This window comes from Bidens hawaiensis, unplaced genomic scaffold (genome assembly GCF_021521415.1).
Source record: "Bidens hawaiensis isolate Kalapana, Puna unplaced genomic scaffold, B.hawaiensis_p1.1 tig00019670_1, whole genome shotgun sequence".
Taxonomy (NCBI): domain Eukaryota; kingdom Viridiplantae; phylum Streptophyta; class Magnoliopsida; order Asterales; family Asteraceae; genus Bidens; species Bidens hawaiensis.
The window spans coordinates 305,700-312,274 of NW_027492986.1; positions in this window are offsets into that span (position 1 = coordinate 305,700).

Below are 6,575 nucleotides of genomic sequence, written 5' to 3' on the forward strand. Positions count from 1 at the left end.
TGTTTTTAACTGTTGATTACACATAATCAATGGTTTAGATCGATTTCTCACACTTCTCACAGTAATATCATTTCTCTCATAAACCGTCCCCTATAATATATATATATATATATATATATATATATATATATATATATATATATATATATATATCAAAAATAGCAAACGTGTAATTGTGTGTGATTAATCAAATCTATTTGTTACATGTTTATTTGTCTTTGTATGTAATCGTTTGACATATCCCCTTGGAGAGGGTTCTCATTGACCACCGCCCGATTCGCTTGGCAACGGTCTTATTCTATTTATTTTCTCATAGTTGATTTACCGGCGCCCGATTCGATTGGCAATGGTTTAGTCGACAACTTATTTGCTTATGGTTTGATTTCATTACCGCATTTATTATATTTTTCTTATTTATTATATTAACATTATTTTTGGTGTCAAAAATTGGTGATAAACTCACTCAACATGTTTGTTGACAAAACTCCATTTTCTACGCATATGCATGTTGCTTAAGTTGAAGGATGGACACTTAGAAAGACCTTAGGGTTATAATGAAGACAAACATGGATTTAAACTTGTTATATTTGTTTATTTGAATTATTTTTTTGTATTTGATTATTGTGTGTACATTTGAAATAAAAAAATTAAATAGATATTGTCACATTTAAATTATGATAGTATCTTCGAGCTGTGAGCAATCGGATCACGCCCCGGCATTTCCGCCTTAGGTTGGGGTGTGACAGATTGGTATCAGAGCCAAAGGTTATAAGATAGGTCGTTAGAATTTGTCCTAGACATATGTTAGGAACCCTATACATGCTTATCGAAACTGCCTTATGTGCTATTTAATAAATTGTTTACAGCTTGCTTAGATTAATTATTTAAATTGTATTTATCTTGTTTATTTATTGCACACACACACAAATTCCAAGGTTATGCCTCAACTTTCAAAATATTTTTAGATCCTCTTAATTTTAGTAGATTGCCTTTTATTATGGGAAATTCCTTAAGAATTCCTGTGTTTGTTTTGCTCTTTCACCTTGAAGCGTGGGAGTATGACAAATGTCGTACAACCATAACTTTAAGTGGTACCCGTAATTGGCTAAACGGTTGCGTGGTAAACATAACCGGCTAAACGGTTATACTTCCAAATTGTGTTTTTAAATTATTTTAAATGCTTAGTTAGGTGAAAAATCCATGTAAATCCATGGGCACTTCAACTATTCATTTCTTAAACCATTTTCGATTTAATTTTTGGATTGGAACGTATCGTCCGGGGTAGTCCCCGAGATACACCAACTACTTATATTTGATTCGTTGATTCGATATTTAGTTGGGTCGGTTAAATGCCATGTAATGCTCATGGTCCGAACAACTCCATTGGTTCGATAATTCGTTAATTAGTTGGGTCAGTTAAATGCCATGTACACGCTTATGGGCGGACCAACTCAATTGTTTATTACACATTATTTGGATCGGGCCAACAAATTGCCATGGAATGCTCATGGGAGGCCAATTCACAAACTTTATGTTGCTTTATTTAGTTGGGTCATTCAAATTGCCATGGAATACTCATGGGAGGCCAACTCATTGAACATGTTTCGTTATTTTATTTGGGATCTCGAGCTACCATGGGAAGCCCTTGAAAGCCCAACCCAATAACATTTTACTTTTGAAATTTTTACAAAACATTAGTTACTAAATTAAATATCTTCAAAAATTATTCACATTATTTTAAATCACGACTCGTTCTCGAGTCATCACTTGCACAATTCTATTTAAGTACACTTTTCTATTATCCCGCATCAACTTATCCACACAACTTACCCATCATCTCGTAAAGTTTTATCTTTGGTCCTCCTAGAATGTCTTCCCTAAGAGTTCATCATCATAACTAATGTCGTTCATCTGCTTTTCACGATCACCGTACGACTACTAGAATCGCCAAGGAGTTGCTGCTGTATGCCATCAATCGACCAACCGCCAACCTCGACAAAACTAAAAGACCTCGAACAAGAAATCTTATACTAACTATATCTGTTATAATAAATTATCTACTCTCATTTATTCCCTTAAACTATAAATGCACTTAAATCATTACCCCCAATTTTAAACTATAAATATTTTACTACCTCATGTTACTTTTCACAACTTGATTTCCATTTTATAAATCTTTATTATTAAAATTCAATTGTTGTAAATTTTTATTATATATTCTCTAAATTTAATTTCCATTTTTAAATTAAAAATCTTCCATTGATTAATTTAAACGTTTACCATTAAAAATGACTTTTTGATTTAATTTCCATTAAAACCCATCACACACTTTATTCATTGATTAAGTTCGTTATTTGAAACTAAACGTTGGTTCATAAATATTTCAACTCCCTACTTGACTTTTAATACATTTTGAAAATTTTGAACATTTTAAACGATAAATTCGTAATTTGTTAGAATAATTCATGGTGGTTCATACATTTCTAACATCGGATTTATCTTATTTTATAATATGCTTCACTTTAATTTAAAATTTTTTATTTACTTAAATTTCCTTTATTGATAATTCAATTTACATATTTTCAAATATTTATAACGATTTTGTGAAAAAGGAAAAATCCACGAATTCCCAATTTAATATCTTCAATTACCCAATTTATATTTTATCTAATTTTAAAGATTTAATTTGAATAGGACTATCACGGTGGTTCGGGAATATCCGTTTCCCAATTTAATCTATTAACAATTTAATTCAAGTACGTATATTTTCGCATTATCATTAATATTTAAATTATTAATTACTAACTATTATAATATTTTAAGAATATTTTAATCAAATTAATCTCATCTCAAAATCACAAACTTGAAAAGCTATAACTTTATATTAACTTCTCTTTAAATCTCATAAATACTCAACTAACTAAACTTGACTCACCGAAATCTTTGTTTGAATTTATACTCTCGATCTTAAGAATTGTTATGAATTAAACTTTTGCGCATATCATCTCATGAATCAAGTTCTTTTATCTATCACGGTTAACTTCATATTCTACTCTTAGCTTATTCTCAATCATCATAATTCCTTTCAAATGTCTGCTTCAAGAAATTCATTTCAATCTCTAAAATTTGTAACTTTTCTAATCAAAAGATATAATAGAAATCACCTGGCTTTGTTAATCAAACTCGAACATTTATTAAGCATCTTTTGTATTTATATTTAAAGTTATCAAAACGTATGTTTCTTTCACAATAATGTTTTAAATGTTTTATAACCCACATGATGAAACGAGTTATGCGGACCATCCGACGACAAGAGTAATTATTGTCCGGAACATAATTATTCAAATCCTTGCATGAAAATCATAATACGTACAATTGTGTGTCATGATTTAGAACCTAAGGTAGCTTGGGTAACGGTACGAATGATGAGATGATAAGGACATGGTGGATACGCTGCTGGTACATCCTATATATAAATGCTCTTATCGGGATTGTCATTTGAAGCGTTGCTTCGGTTATTGAAAGTTCTATGTTATGATATTTTCCTTAAAAGTTTAAATTCTTTTCAGAACGATGATATTTTGGTTTTCCTTAATTTTGGGACGAAATTCCCTAAAGTAGGGGAGACTGTAACATTTCGGATTTTCTAAATTCGTATTCGTTTGCGTTTAACCCAACCCGTAGTATTTTGGGATCTTTATTATAAATTAAAAATCAAGTTTTTATAAGTAATTATGTTTAAAATGTTCAATTTAGGTCCCTTATGCTTTATATGTTGTTCAAATCTTAAACTATGCATAAAAAGTTAGTTAAATGACCTAAATCCAAACTATAGGGACTAAAGTTGACAAAATATGAAATTTTCCTCCTTTGGCTCAACACCACGTGGTGGGGTGGCCTAGGCCCACCACACGGTGCTATAGGCTACCTGCACAGCTCGTTTCGTTTATTATTGATTCCTAGTTCGTTTTTGGCCCGAAATCGCTTGGCAATGGTTTAGTCGACAACTTATTTTCTTATGGTTTGATTTCATTACCACATTTATTACGTTTTGCTTATTTATTATATTAACATTATTTTTGGTGTCAAAAATTGGTGATAAACTCACTCAACTAGTTTGTTGACAAAACTCCATTTTCTACGCATATGCAGGTTGCTTGAGTTGAAGGATGGACACTTAGAAAGACCTTAGGGTTATAATGAAGACAAACATGTATTTAAACTTGTTATATTTATTTATTTTAATTGTTTTGTTGTATTTGATTATTGTGTGTACATTTGAAATAAAATAATTAAATAGATATTGTCAACTTTAAATTATGATAGTATATTCGAGCTGTGAGCAAACGGATCACACTCCGGCATTTCCGCCTTAGGGTGGGGTGTGACACTGTAATTCAAAAGAAGGATTATTGTTGAAAAATAAGCCTTGAGATAAAGTACCCTTCACATAAGAAAGAGTATGAAGAGCCGCATTCCAATGAGGAAGCCTTGGATCTTGCATGACCCGGCTTAAGAATTGGACAGCAAAAGCAATATCGGGTCTTGTATGAGTAAGATAATTGAGTTTCCCAACAAGTTTCCTAAATAGTATAGGGTCATTGAGAGGAAGACCCTCATGAATCCTCATGAACCTTGAACTAACAGAAAGATTGGAAATATCAAATTCTGAAAGCATATCCCTAGCAAAATTTGTGTTGGGACATGATGACACCATTCGTAGTATAAACGACCTCCATTCCCAAGAAATAGTTAGGACGCCCAAGATCTTTAATCTTGAAAGAAGAATCAAGAAAGGATTTGAGAATATTAATATCCTTCAGATTGTTCCCAGTGATCAATATGTCATCAATATATACAGCGACATAAACCACCGAGGATCCCATAGATTTTGAAAATAAAGAATGATCATTTTAAGAAAACATGTACCCTCGTGTTTTTAGAGCAGTGGACAATTTTCCATACCATTGCCGAGATGCCTGTTTTAAGCCGTATAAAGACTTTTGAAGCTTAAGAACTTGATGATTAGGAAGATCCATACCAGGAGGTGAATGCATATAAATTTCCTCTTCTAAATCCCCAAGAAGAAAAGCATTATCAACATCAAGTTGAAAAAGGGGGCCAACTTCGTTTGGTAGCAACAGCAACAAGACCACGAATGGTAGTCATTTTGACAACAGGAGAAAAAAGTCTCATTGTAATCAATTCTATCCTTTTGGGTATCGCCTCTGACCACCAATCGGGCCTTACAACGTTCAACAGTGCCATTTGCTCGGTGTTTAACTTTAAACACCCATTTGCTCTTAATAGCCTTCTTTCCAGGAGGAAGATCAACAACAGCTCAAGTATTAGTATTCTCAAGAGTTAGAAACTCTGCTTTCATGGCATCTTGCCATGCAGGAATATTTGCAGCCTCTTTGTACGATGTGACATTCGTCAATTTCGACTCGCATTTGTATTTGTAAACCCGACCCGATGGGTCGTTTCGGTGTATTATTGATCATTTAATAAAGCATTCCCGACATTTATATTCAAACGTCGTTCATTTATTATTACGTTCCATTACTCGAGGCTTATCGATAACCCGCTTAAACGCGTAAATAATCCAAAACCGAAAACTATATAATTTAATTATAAAGTTTTGGGTTGAAAGTGTAAACCTTATTAACTTAAAATGAATTAAATTACATTAACAAGGTTTAAGAAACTCCAGCGACCAGAAATGAAAATTATTTAAATTATATTAATATTATATAAAACCCACCCCCACTCCCTTCCCCTTCCTCGGTTTTCCAGCGAAGAACCCGGCCGGCGACAGGACTTTTCCGGCGACCTTAATAACACACCAAAACGCCAAATTAGCGGCCAATAAAGGTTCCAACGTTCATCTCCACTAACGGTTAACCATAAACAACCTTTAAAACAAATAATAACGTCACGTGATGGCCTAATTAATCCGCTCCAACGGTCGGAAAACGGCTAGTAACCCATTAACAACAATAAATTCTCCAATGGCTCGATTTACACTATAAATAGATCACGCTTCTTCATACCAACTTGCTCATAACAACTTATATCTCTAAATCACACTCCGTAATCCCAATTAATCCGTCCAAGGTTCGGTTCCGGCCAAGTCGCGTTCAACATCAATTAAGTCTAATTCCAGCTCGTGAGGTTCAACCGGTTTGATTCACTTAACGCTTTTCGGGTTTTTACTTACTTGTTACTCCATATCAAAGGTGAGTTTTCATAACCCCTTTTTACTTTTACACGTTTTGGGGTGTAGCACGTCCAAACTTGGTTTTCTTGTGTCAAACTAAAATTCACATGCGTGTCTTGTATGTATTTGTTTTGTATCATATTCCTTGTAACCCATGTGATTATGTGCTAGCTGTTTACTATTTGTTGTTGGTGGATACGCATACTCATAGTGGGAGGGTCCGACGGGATGTACCTGCGCCGTCCATTTGTTAATGGTGGTATCATACATATACTTATAGTGGGAGGGTCCGACGAGACGTACCTGCGCTGTCCATTTGTTAATGGCGGTATCATTATCATATTCTATACTCCAA